This window comes from Doryrhamphus excisus, chromosome 7 (genome assembly GCF_030265055.1).
Source record: "Doryrhamphus excisus isolate RoL2022-K1 chromosome 7, RoL_Dexc_1.0, whole genome shotgun sequence".
Taxonomy (NCBI): Eukaryota; Metazoa; Chordata; class Actinopteri; order Syngnathiformes; family Syngnathidae; genus Doryrhamphus; species Doryrhamphus excisus.
The window spans coordinates 13,803,665-13,816,183 of record NC_080472.1 but is presented as its reverse complement, the minus strand read 5'-3'; the positions used below and the strand labels follow the sequence as shown (position 1 = coordinate 13,816,183).

The 12,519-nt window shown below is 42.3% G+C and overlaps 1 protein-coding gene across 3 annotated transcripts in view; it reads right to left on the bottom strand.

The window, feature by feature from the left end:
* chst11 (carbohydrate (chondroitin 4) sulfotransferase 11) overlaps nt 1-12,519 on the bottom strand; it is a 60,330-nt gene that overhangs the window by 43,139 nt on the left and 4,672 nt on the right. Inside the window, exon 1 of one of the 3 annotated variants that reach the window (XM_058078079.1) lies at nt 1,837-11,200. The exons of the other annotated variants lie outside the window; for them this stretch is intronic. The gene's annotated coding sequence lies outside the window, so the exon portion shown is untranslated. Of the gene's footprint in view, nt 1-1,836; nt 11,201-12,519 lie in introns of those variants that run through there. 3 annotated transcript variants of the gene reach the window in all.

Here is a 12,519-nt window from a genome sequence, read left to right as displayed (position 1 = left end):
GACGGGTAATTGTGGAGAACTAGACAGACAAAACTGGAAACAACTGACAGGAAAGTGGCCAGAATAGGCTACAGTCCCCCGGGTGTAGAGTGGAGCTAAACACATTTCCATCAGATGAGTTGTCAAAAGAGAAACCGAACTGGACCCCTCGCAGAATACACAACATGCGATACACTAATCCATTCCCATTGGAGCTGTCAGAAGAAGATGTTTTCCACTCAACACAGAACACAGAGGACGCAGCAAGAGTGGGCAGAAGTGAAGCATCTTCAACAAGGCACCCTGAGTGAGTGTTTAGCAGGTAATTGTCTGTGCCAATTGAACGCCTATAAAAGAAATAAGTGGGTCATCAGCCGTGGAAAACTGATACAGCAGACGTATCGCTTAGCGCTGAGGCTATGCTCCATTTCTTCCACATTAGAAGTAATGCGCTTTGAGCATTCGGAATGTGTTTAATGCAAAAAACCTAAAAAAGTGAAGAAAATAGCTTTACACCATAAAGGATAGGGTTGTGTCAGTGACGTTAAATAAGGGAAACCTTTTTATCATAGCTTCTTATTTAACCCCTATGTATATACGTGACAGAAAACACTCAAAATATTCTTTTATTCATTCATATTCTACCGCTTATCCCCACACCTTTACATGCTGGAGCCTATTCCAGCTGTCTTTGGGTGACAGGCGGGGTACAGCCAATCCCAGGGCACATATAGACAAACAACCATTCACACTCACATTCATACCTATGGACAATTTGGAGTGGCCAATTAACCTAGCATGTTTTTGGAATGTGGGAGGAAACCGGAGTACCCGGAGAAAACCCACACACACACATATATGCAAACTCCACACAGAGATGCCCGAGCAAATCGAACCCAGGTCTCCTAGCTGTGTGGCATGCGTGCAAACCACTCTACCACCGTGCGTCAATACATACTTTGGAAAACAGCCATTTTTGTGTCTTTTCCGATATGTTGTGGACCAAACTAACCGTCTTTTGGTTTATCTTTCCTATTGATTTGTGCCGTCTAGGACCAAACTGATTACGTGATAAATTGAAACAAGCTTTTGATTAACTGACTAACACAATTATAGTTGCAGCCTTGTATTAAATCGTGAAATTAATCATCTCTTGACACCAACTGAGGGGAAAACTGACTAAAGCAGTTTGATGTTTAAAGAACAATAACATTTCACTGTTGGGGATGCTTACATGCCTGCATTCGATAAATTGACTGTTTCTTTTTGTCCGCATGTTCTAAACTGCTGTTTGAATGCTGATGTGAACCATATACTGCTGTCTCAGTTGCTTTAAGATGCGATTAATCACATAAATTAATCAATTACACACATTCAACAGTATCAATCAATTATTCTCTTTGGATTCTAACATCAAAACAATAACCATGAAAAGTACTATTTAGAAAATAATCAGTACCAATACATTGATGATTCATTTTCCCTGAACGAATCAAGGAATCGAGCCTAAAACCCTGTGCTTAGTATTTCCAACACCAAAATGGACCCACACCTTTGCTGTGGCACCAATCAGGCCACACCCAGCCAACCAGGACATCTCTTACCATTGTGGTCCTACCATCACCATGGCAACACCATCCTGTTAGCAATGCCAGCTGGTAATAGAGGAGGAGGAATGTGTTTTGAGCATGTTAGCACCACCCCCCACACACATACTTCCATCATTGTGTGTACCCCTTCCCACCTGACGTTTCTGCCATCCTTTCTCACCCTTCCAGCTTGTTGTAATAAATATTTCCAAAAGCAGATGAATATCCTCAGAGTCCATATATAGTGTGAATATATGTGCACACTTACACAAGGAGAAGACAGATGGGTCCTCTCAGATTGAGAGTGACGGATGAGCTTCTCTTGCGGCCGCCTGGCAAAAGCTGCGAAGCTCAGAAATGAGTGATTACAGGAGAGATGTAATATCCGCTTCTAGACATTTTCTACATCAGAAGTGTGGTATAGACATCACTACGACAAGCAGCCTCCAGTAAACCTCAACCTTTATCTCTCCAGCACACGGTGGGAGGAGTGAGACAGGTCTGCAATTGTTTGCGGCACATGCATCTGTCAAGAGAGAATGGCACCAAGAGTGGAACTATACAACGGGAAACAATGTTAGTGCCCTGTTGGTGTAAATGTGTTCCTGGAATATGCAGCAGCAGCAGCAGGCAACAGTAACATTCATCATCTCAAAAGGATTAGACTGACAACCACAAACGGTTACCTTGTTGAATGATTTCACTTCTACAAGTTACAATACCTTACATGTAATACATGTACAGTCGTCCCTCGCTACATCACAGTCCAAACATTGGTCCCTCAATCTATCGTGATATTTCAAATATTCGTTGATGGCTGTTTTGTGGTTGACTATAGCCCATACGCAGTATTCTTGTCACTAGGCCTCAGTAATGTAATATTAAGTTATATTATATTACCACCACATAGCATGGAGTCCATGCCATGTCCGACATGATAGAGTGAAAAAAGGTTCTCCCATTCCATGTGGAAGTGGTATGTTTTTTGGACTCTATGGAGTGGGGAAGAAGGACAAAGTAAGAATGACCATATAAAGAAATATATAGAAAGAAATATAAGATTATGTATATGTATATATACGTATATATATATACATATATATATACACACATACATACATACACACACAAGATAAAAATATAAGAAATATAAAGAAAAGATTTCAAATTTATTTGAAACCTTTTCTTGAAGGGGACCTATTATGGTCATTTATCGATCCTTTGTGTTGAGTTGTGGTCTCTGATAGAGCAACTTCACACAATAACCCGCACAGAAAACTTTTTAGATTTTGCTGAATCTGCACCTATTCCAGCTGTATTTCCTTTGATTTGTGCTTCCCGCCAAAACAGTCTGTTTTAATTTGGGCATGCCCACTCCACTGTGATTGGTCACACGCCCAACGTGCTTCCTAACTATGAACCATATAAGGAAGTCCGCACCTCAATGAGATCACAAAGGGGCGGTTTTACTACGCCTTTTGAAACTGAGCTTTTTGAGCCATCCCAAACTTCTTTGCGGGCTCACTTCCAAATGCGCAAACCTCATTACCTGAAGCGTTGGCATGGTTTAACACACGAATACAACATTCTAACTACATTTATAGGTCAGAAAAGTGGAAAAAGCATCATAGGTCACCTTTAAAGAAATTGTTTCCAACACAGAGGAAAAAGAAGAACAAAGGAAGAAGCCAACAAAATACCATTTCCACATTGAATGGGAGAACTTTTTTTACTAAATCATGTCAGATCCACTATGCCATGGTATATAATATAATCCGTGTCTCATCAATGTAACTTTACCAACACCTAGTGATAAGAATACTGTATATGACTTGTCTTTCCATACTTTTGACTAATAATAAAAAGAGCAATCATTTATGAATCAATATATTTTTGGAAAAACCCCAGATAGAGTGAGAGATGACTACATATAACCAAATGTCATTTCGAAGTAAATTTGAGAGGCTAACTATGGCTTCCTATGCTAGCGGCAGCCATCTGGTGTCCCTGCAGGGGTCCTGTAGCCTGTGCAAAGTGGTGTAAAAAATGTTTTCTATCGTACGACAAAAACTGCAACTGTGATAAAGAAGGGATTACTGTACTAGTATAAAGTAGTACACATAGTAACCAGGTTGTGCACAAATCAACATGAAACTTCGCAACCCATTGAAAAGCCTTTTTACATCAAAAGGAAATTTATTGAAATAAATACTAAAGTGATTAACTAATTGATTCTTTTCTCCACATCTGGTCCAATATTTTCAAAGTATTTATTGAAGCTTTCGCCTACTTTGCTCACGTTGTCCTTGTTTGCATTTCTATCAATAAACTATTGATATCGGCTTTCTTAGAATCCTTGATGATGCTGTGGCGGATGTCCCAAGTTGCTCTAATGTTGTTTTTGTTCTTGTTGAATCATCGACTGTAGTATTCTCTCCTGCATCAGCTTGTGTTTATAGGTCTTGTACTTATTTTCTCTATTTGTTTTTCTTATTACAAGTTGCTCAATGATTTTTCTTTCTTTGCCTCTTTTATCTTCCTTGAGCACTCCATGCAGAACAGCATTATCCTCTTGCAGGACCTTTGTATCATGGTGCAGCGCTGTTTTCCTCCCTAAGATTCTCCATCTCATCATGAATCTCTTTTTTATCCATTTGATTTCAGAGAGGATCCTCTTTAAGCTGTTATTCTGTGAATCTGTGCTTACAGGCCTCCGAGATCTTGTTGTATTTGTACTGTAAGGGCTGTCATTGTGCTGCAGTAGCTTCTATAGGACACATTCCCTCTCATGACTCCCTGCTTCGCTTGTCTCTCACTGTGTGGCATCTTTGCCAGGCAGCCCCTTTCAACTAGTCAGCTTGGCTTGTACATAGTCTACAGTATTTCAACAAATCCATACCTCATGCTGGTTTGAGTTCAAGGACGTGAATGCGTGGTCGGGAAAGCACCATAATAGTTCAAAGGAAAGGAGCTTTTTGCCTTGGACGGTCCACAGGAAGTGATATCAGGCCCTCCACTTCATTTCAAACAGGCTTTGCTACACATCTTTAAATAAACCCTAATCCTCTGCCAATGATCTGTCAGTCAGGTACATCATTTTGTTTGTCTTCAGCATATAGGCTAACCTAGCATGATTGTGTACCGAAATGTGCTCACGTACTAGCTATGCTAGTCCTACTAGTGTTTCTGTCCGCCTCGAATCCTTAATGTTGTGTTGTTGTGTGTCATATATGGCAAATTTGAAATGTAAAAAGTGAATAAAGTGCCCAATAGTGCTTGACACGCAATGACACACAAAATGTGCTTTTAAGTCTTCCTTAACAAATAGTACCACTCTGAATTGGGTCACTTGTAAATCCCGCTTTAAGCTAACGTCCTGCTTCCCCAACACATCTTTAAGGGCTCTGCATCACACCAACATGGTGTAGTGGACACACTGAACCGGCTTTACAACAACAGACTGCGATTCAAATGTCACGTTTGAAAATTCAGGTCAGTGTTTGCCAACTCATTTGGCTTAATGAATATGAAAGAAATCTGGAAAGCTCCACTTCATATGCCGCTACAGTGCAGTGAAGCACTGCGTTGGCGTGTGCCCACGTCTTGCTGACTCAGCCGCAGGACGAGTTTGCCTGCTCGCCTCTGCCAACACGACCGCTCTGACCCCTTTTGGAGGAGACTCGACATTGAAGGCGTCCACAGCCCGAGCTGACTGATGCTTGGAATCTGCAGGGAATCTGCATCATACTGTACCATCAGCGAAACAAATTGGTGGGGGAAAGAAGAAACAGACATGTGACATATGATGGGCAGAAGATGTGCAGCCACTACTAATGTGCTGACATTGAACTGTTATTGAATCGAATAGAATTGTCCATTGACTTTTCACCTTAGCAATACCTGTCATGTTATTTATTCGTAACAAGACCTTATATTAACAGGCGAGAGTCGGGATACACCCTGGACTGGTCGCCAGCCAATCACAGGGCACATATAGACAAACAACCATTCACACTCACGTTCATACCTATGGACAATTTGGAGTGGCCAATTAACCTAGCATGTTTTTGGAATGTGGGAGGAAACCTGAGTACCCGGAGAAAACCCACACACACATATATGCAAACTCCACACAGAGATGCCCGAGCAAATCGAACCCAGGTCTCCTAGCTGTGTGGCATGCGTGCAAACCACTCTACCACCGTGCGTCAATACTTTGGAAAACAGCCATTTTTGTGTCTTTTCCGATATGTTGTGGACCAAACTAACCGTCTTTTGGTTTATCTTTCCTATTGATTTGTGCCGTCTAGGACCAAACTGATTACGTGATAAATTGAAACAAGCTTTTGATTAACTGACTAACACAATTATAGTTGCAGCCCTGTATTAAATCATGAAATTAATCATCTCTTGACACCAACTGAGGGGAAAACTGACTAAAGCAGTTTGATGTTTAAAGAACAATAAAATGTCACTGTTGGGGATGCTTACATGCCTGCATTCGATAAATTGACTGTTTCTTTTTGTCCGCATGTTCTAAACTGCTGTTTGAATGCTGATGTGAACCATATACTGCTGTCTCAGTTGCTTTAAGATGCAAACTCCACACAGAATTGCCCCAGGGGAGAATCGAACGTGGGTCTCCCAGCTGTGTGGCCTGCGCGCTAACCACCATGCAGCCTCTGTGTGCATCAATTGATCGTAAAAAGAACGAGCAAATGCACTGGGGGCGCTATAGTGGCAAATTTGACAGCTTTTTTTGCCCAATCAGAGGCCTGAAGAAAGTCAATCTTGGAAAAGGCACAGCAAGAAGTTTTACAAAAGTTGTTGTTTGGCTCAAATGAAGTTTGCATGAGTTCAAAAGAGAAACAACAACAAAAAAGTAGTTTGTAGACGACCACAATGGCTTTCTCAGCACAGCAGACATTACACTACTCATAACAGCAACTTTGAACGCTGCAAACATGAAGCAAGTTTCTGACTTGAAATTGCCACACAAATGCTGAATTGCAACACACACACACCCCCACACACAAATATTCATCCAGCGAATGCTTCGAATACCAAAGACTGGTGGCATTTATCTGTATTTAAAGAGCATCCCAGGGTCTATTAGTTCCTGTCCTTAGGTGCAACAGTCCAAATTTACAGAAGCATGAGGACAAGGACAGGTGTCCAGTCCCAGTTCTTCTGTAAAGTCTCCCAGTAGCTTATTTGGGTTTGAATGTTTCTCCAGCAGCCGTTTAATGAGGCATGGCTTGGCAGTTCCTCCTCTTAATTAAAGCCATGACTCACTTCTCTTAGACCAGGCTGTCTACATCTGGCAGCAGAGGACACACACTGTCAACACATAACACTCACTGTAAACGCTCTTGGCAACTTTTCGGGCAAGGGAACCTTCCCATACCAAGTGATAATGAAAGTAAAAATGATCTGTTCCAGGGTCAAACTGTTGCCATCATAAAACTACAAGACTACATTTGCTTGATTGTTATTATTTTTGAAAATGTTATTTTGATTGGAGAAGCTCTCTGAATCGCCCACCCACTCCTTCAGGGCGTAAACAGACTGTGAGATCGGGCCTCAGCGTCATTCATCAGCATCTAAAAATAAGCTGCACCCTTTTGCCGGGCTCTTATTAATGTCCTAATGTGTCTAATGTGCGACGGTGAAGACCTAACAACTAAATCAATATTTATCGACGAGAGCGCGTGCGATTACATTCTCACTGCGAGCTGTGCTGTTGAGCCATTTTCAAGGGGATCGTCTGTCAATACTGTGATACAAGCTGTACGCTGACCACTCTAAAGTACAGTTGTCCCTCGTTTCATTATCGTTAATTGGTTGCAGACCGACCGCACCTTTACACTCCCATTATTCTCTGTTTACATCACATTGCGGAACACTAGTAAGCAGGCTATGAGATCACTGCAGGGACATAAGAGGCGCCTGCCGCTTGTAGCATATAGCAAACTAGCTAGCCTCCAATTAATTTGCTCTAAAGTTAAAGGAGACCTATTATGTTCATTTTTCGCCCCTTTGTATTGAGTTGTGGTCTCCTATAGAGCAGCTACACACAATAACCCACATTTTTTTTAGATCTTCCAGAATCTATTTCCTTTGCTTCATGCTTCCTGCCAAAACCGTTTGTTTTAATTTATTCCACCCATGGCCCGCCTAACTATAAGCCATATAAGGACATCCACCCCTCTGTGACATCACAAGTTTTACCATGCCTTTTGAAACAGAGCGTTTTGAGCCATCCCAAACTTCTTTGAGGGCTTGCTTCCAATTGCGCTAACCTCATGATCTGAAACTTTGGCATCGTTTAATACAACATTATAACTACATTTATAGGTCAGAAAAGTGGAAAAAGCATCATAGGTACCCTTTAAAGAAAGGGTTTCAAACACAGTGGGGAAAAAGGACAAAAGAAGCCAACAAAATACCACTTCCACATGGAATAGGAGGATAACTTCTTTTTCACAAAATCATGTCAGATGCAGTATGCCATGGTATATACGTAATATCATCTATGTCTCATCAATGTAACATTACCGACACCTAGTGATAAGAATGCTGTATATGACTTGTCTTTCAATATTTTTGACTAATAATAACAGCAATCATTTATGAATGAGGTGACGATATATCCAAATGTCATTGTGATGGTATTACACCCTTTGTCGTTGCGATATGAGATGTGTGTGTATCTTCCTGAGATTTTAACCAACGATTGTCCCGTTTGTTTAGACTGCGGGTGCACAACCCCTGGTTGTCAAATAGTCAAATTGAACAGCTTTGTCATCTCCTCTGGACCTCTGGGTGGTCTTTGTGAATTTGCGAGGAGGATGTACAAAAAGCAATTTTCAACATTTTCCCCTTATTTTAACATCTTTTTAGTGTCAGTCTTAATGACATAATGGCGTTGTGTATCGTGGGAGATAATGAAGTGGTTTATTGCCCAAATATTAAAAGTCTAATGAGGCCTGTTGCGCTGCTTGCAGTGATTCAAGGAGAGATGTCCAACCCATCAGACACACCAATGCATCATTTATCAAACTTCAAGGCAAAGCAGTCACAGATGGGCGCTAACAGGGAGAGCAAGGTAAGCGTAAATGCAAACCACAAGAACTTGACAAACCCTGAAAATGTATTCAACTCAAATGAAAAGTAAAACCAGTCTGGACTCAATTCAACTAGATGAAAAAAAGAAGGTAATGATTAAATGGTCCTAATCATCTTTCAAAGCCATTGCTCTATTCACGGATGGCAGGGCCAACAGTCTCACTGGGAAGTTCGGACTTCCCAGTGGCTGGACATGTCCAGAACACCTCACCAGGGAGACGTACGGGGGGCATCCGAACAAGATGGCCAGCCACCTCAAATATCTCTTCTCAAAGTGATAGCACAGCGGCTATACTCTAGTAGGAATGTCTCAACCTCTCGCACAAGCCCGGGCTCCTTCCCCACTGGATTAGTGACAAGAACCAATTTGACCTTTGACTGCCATCCAAAGCACATTGTACCGGACCCTTATGCTTGCCCCGGCAGGTGGGAGGAGGGGGGGGGGGGGGGTTGCTAAGTGACCTAAATACACCATATTCACAACTAAGCAGTCTCTCAAAAGTAGACACCCTTTCCCACAAACCTGCCAGATGTCAGTGTGGGATATTGAACATCTGCAGGCAGATGGTTTCCATGTTATAGTTAATTGCTGCATGTGGTTCAAGCAGCATTCACCCATTTGAACATTGGGAACACCCATTGGGGTGACAGAGCCTTCTCCATCGCTGCCCCCACCCTCTGGAACTCTTTGCCCCATTCACTCCGTGCTTGGCCTGACCTTCCCAGTGTCAAAAAACAACTCAAAACCCACCTCTTTAAATCTGTTTTTAATGCCTAACTTTTTATACCTGACTGCTGTGCCTCGCTTTTACTCTTGTTTTAGCTGTGTATTAACGAATGAATGTTGTATTTTAATGTATCTTTTACTCTGTTTACTTGCTTTTATTCAACTCCATTCTTCTGTAAAGTGTCTGAGTATTTTGAAAGGCGCTATACAAATAAAATGTATTATTATTATTTATTTAAAAATGTTACATCTTTTGTCAGAATCCACTGTTTGCCCATGGAAACCGGAAGGAAATTAATTACACAAGCCAATTCTACATTTTATGATTGTTGCGGACAGATGCTGGGGAGCAAACAACTCAGCAAACGGCTGACTCAGCTAATCAAGTCGTTAATGTCGCTACCTCCCGGTGCATGAAAGATCACCTCATTCAAAACTTACAACCCCCACCAAAAAACATTTGCTATTTGAGGTTGTCTGTCACACAAAACAGATGTTAGCAAGCTCCCGACCTTAAAAACCATCATTTATGTCATACACTCCTTTGAGTGCATCTCTGGGAAGGAGTGTTGCCAACCAAAAGAAAAAGCCAAAGCAAAAGCTCAGTCTTGCGTTGTGAGATATGTTAAGGTTCTCATGCACAACATCCGATAAAAGACGATAAAAACCATTGGGAAAATCCAGCCACTTAATGACATAGAAGGTATGGCCCCACCTTAAATCATAGGTTGCTGAGAAAAGCAACAGAGCCAAGACCTGCACACAGAAATATCTGACAGAAATAAATGCTCTTCTTTTATGAAAAGAAGACTGACCGGTTCTGATAAAACTGTTGCTATGGCCTTGTGGACGCTAATATATTCAGGAGACAAGGTTCACAAGGCCACAATTCAGTTCATTCTATTCCTGCCAATGCAAATAATTGCCTATAATGTGAGAGGCGTGGGTTGTTTCATTAACCTACGGAGTATTTGTAAAGGGTTGTTGTTAACTCCGCTTTGCATCTTTCACACTAAGGTCATTTATAATAGCAAACTCACTTTTATAAAAGGGAGGCCAGTGTCTGATATACACTAAAGCCTGATAATCTGCATGGATTTAGAATGACTGTTGATGCTGGAAAAGTCCAGTGTTCATCCCTCTCCACCCCCGCCCCCTGAAGAGCTGCCATGGTAGATGTAGGATTTAGCAGCACAGCTGGGCAGGAAAACAGAAGATAACACAAGCAGGACGGACGCCCGGGACACGCACTCACAAGACACACCCAGTGTAAGAGTGGTGTCCAGTACCGAGGCAAAGGGGACAGCGTCTTTTGTCGGGAGGGGGTGCCGTGTAAACATGCCTGCAGGAGCATGAATGTAAACAAACATACAAACAAATCCTATATAACCCGAGTGATAATGTCAAGAAAGAATGAACCCTCTGGTAAACAAACCAATGCAAACTCAGGAGAGCGGCGCCAAAGTCAAACAATTCTAACATAGCCGTCTAACGATCAAAAAATCCTAACATGAGTGCATACTGCTCCACTCTGAACTTAGGGACCTGTGATTTCTGTGTTGAAGGATCACAGAATTGTGCAATAAAAACATGGAATCTCGCAGTGACTGACATAATGTGAATGAAATGCTGTCATCGTGAGGAGAAGGAACATTTGTGTGGGGAAGTATTTCCCTGGCGGACCAGTCAATCATGTCAAAACGGTCACCTGAGTACTGGTAATATGTCAGTCAAAATACAGTATGTCACAAAAGTGAGTACACCCCTCACATTTCTGCAAATATTTTATTATATCTTTTCATGGGACAACACTGAAGAAATGAAACTTTGCTCCAATGTAAAGTAGTCAGTGTACAGCTTGTATAACAGTGTAAATTTACTGTCCCCTCAAAATAACTCAATACACAGACCTTAATGTCTAAACTGCAGGCAACAAAAGTGAATACACCCCTAAGTGAAAATGTCCAAATTGGGCCCAATTAGCCATTTTCTTTCCCCAGTGTCATGTGACCCATTATTGTTACAAGGTCTCAGGTGTGAATGGGGAGCATGTGTGTTAAATTTGGTTTTATCACTCTCACACTCTCTCATACTGGTCCCTGGAAGTTTAACATGGCACCTCATGGCAAAGAACTCTCTGAGGATCTGAAAAAAAGAATTGCTGCGCTACACGAAGATGGCTTAGGCTATAAGAAGATTGCCAACACTCTGAAACTGAGCAGCAGCACGGTGGCCAAGACCATACAGCGGTATAACATCACAGGTTCCACTCAGAACAGGCCTCGCCATGGTCGACCAAAGAAGTTGAGTGCACGTGCCCAGCGTCATATCCAGAGGTTGTCTTTGGAAAATAGACGCCTGAGTGCTGCCAGCATTGCTGCAGAGGTTGAAGGGATGGGTGGTCAACCTGTCAGTGCTCAGACCATACGTCGCACTCTGCATCAAATTGGTCTGCATGGCTGTCATCCCACAAAGAAGCCTCTTCTAAAGATGATGCATAAGAAAGCCCGCAAACAGTTTGCTGAAGATAAGCAGACTAAAGACATGGATTACTGGAACCATGTCCTGTGGTCTGATGAGACCAAGATAAGCTTATTTGGTTCAGATGGTGTCAAGCGTGTGTGGCGGAAACCAGGTGAGGAGTACAAAGACGAGTGTGTTTTACCTACAGTCAAACATGGTGGTGGGAGTGTCATGGTCTGGGGCTGCATGAGTGCTGCCAGCACTGGGGAGCTACAGTTCATTGAGGGAACCATGAATGCCAACATGTACTGTGACATCCTGAAGCAGAGCATGATCCCCTCCCTTTGGAAACCGGGCCGCAGGGCAGTATTCCAACATGACAACGACCCCAAACACACCTCCAAGACAACCACTGCTTTGCTAAAGAAGTTAAGGGTGAATGTGATGGACTGGCCAAGCATGTCTCCGGACCTAAATCCTATTGAGCATCTGTGGGGCATCCTCAAACTGAAGGTGAAGGAGCACAAGGTCTCTAACATCCACCAGCTCCGTGATGTCGTCATGGAGGAGTGGAAGAGGATTCCAGTGACAACCTGTGAAGCTCTGGTGAACTCCATGCCCAAGAGGGTTAAG